This window comes from Ictalurus punctatus, chromosome 16 (assembly GCF_001660625.3).
Source record: "Ictalurus punctatus breed USDA103 chromosome 16, Coco_2.0, whole genome shotgun sequence".
NCBI classification, from domain to species: Eukaryota; Metazoa; Chordata; class Actinopteri; order Siluriformes; family Ictaluridae; genus Ictalurus; species Ictalurus punctatus.
Window position 1 is genome coordinate 19,638,877 of NC_030431.2, and position 1,706 is coordinate 19,640,582.

Sequence of the window (1,706 nt, forward strand, 5' to 3'; positions counted from 1 at the left end):
GTTTTGGTTGTTGACTCTGAATCAAGGTTGTCTTCTCAGCCCTACAAGACCTCATTAAATATTTATGTTCAAACGCTTTTCATAATCACTTCAGATGGTTGAGCCTAGCGTCACATAGGTTGTTGTGTTTAAATTAAAGGTCCCTTTCAAATGAAAGCTGCTCAGAATATGAAAGGAAATTCTGACCACTCGGGGAGTAATGTCTTTTTAATCATAATGTCATTTTTCAGCAGGACATGAAACAATAGATCTTAGAAATTTTTTGTCTATAATCTAAGCATTTAGGCAGTATTAATATTAATAAGTAGTAATTAGGAATTGCTCTGGCATTTAAACACATTGTATTAATATTCTTTTCTAAGCAGGTGCTTGAATGAGATTGAGTTATTGTTTAGAAGCCTGGAACTTTAAGATAATTTGGTGTATTGTTATTGTAGATAAAACTGTTGTGGAGCAAAAACAGAAAAGAGAACTTGATAATACTTTACCTAGGGATAGTGTTTATAGGTCTACATGAATGACATCTACATAAGCACTTCAAGGCAACTAGCATAAACTTGCATAAAAATGTATAAACACTCGTTTCCACTGGTGTTAAGTTGTTTTGAATGACTTGGTCAATTATTGATTTAAAGGTACATAAACACTTCATGACCGTTGGTATAACCCTACTTTTTTATTAAGGCTTTTTCCAACAGGTGTAAATTGCCATAAGGGATTAGTTCAAGTCATGTGGTACTTTCCATACAGACTAATATGACTCTGACATACCAAAAGCACAATGAGTTACTGTCATGCCGTTCTAACCCTTCATAGATCAATCTAAGATGTTATGACACTTTAAGGCCAGATGTGTGTGACTTTGACATGCCAGAAGTACACCAGTATATAGTACCGAATAGAGTCGACTTTCATGGCATTCTAATACAAGTCATATCACAATCTTATGTCAATTGGACATCAAAATGGACAATCTTCTTGACAGCTGTTGCATAATGGATTAAGCCTTTGAGTATTTATATTCCTTTGTCAAGTCATAACACTACTATGTCAACTGGGACATCAAAATGGATAAAGTAAGCCTATGACTATGACTGACTTAAAGATATCATAGGCAGACATATGTGACTTTGACATACCAGGAGTACATTAAAGTACATAGTCATGTGCCATGGTATTCTAATGCAAGTCATAACATTAGAATCTTATATCAGTTGGACATCAAAGTGGACAAAGACTTTAGCTGTCTTTATGACAGCTGTTGCATATCGGATATGCAATTTATATATCCAGCCTTTATAAATGTTTATATTGTTTTATGTCAAGTCTTAACACTACCTTATGTCAATTTGGATATGAACTGGATATGGTCTTTTTGAAAGCTGTTGCATGCTGGATTAAGCCTTTATCCATTTTGACATAGGTTTATGTTAGTTGCTATGATGGATTTATATACACTTGTCATGTAGCCTTATAAACACAAGTAAAGTGTTACTAAAAAATTATACCTGCACTCCATTTAAGTGTACTGTTTGTAATGTTGGAGAACCGGATGTTCTCAGTGTCGGCCTCTGGAAACGTTTACCTTCACTATGTACACACAGATTCATTAGTTAAAGTTTGAAAGCTAGAAAGTTTATACACACTACACTTCACTGTTATAAACTTTGATACACCACCAGTCTCAATATGGTGTATTAAGGGTG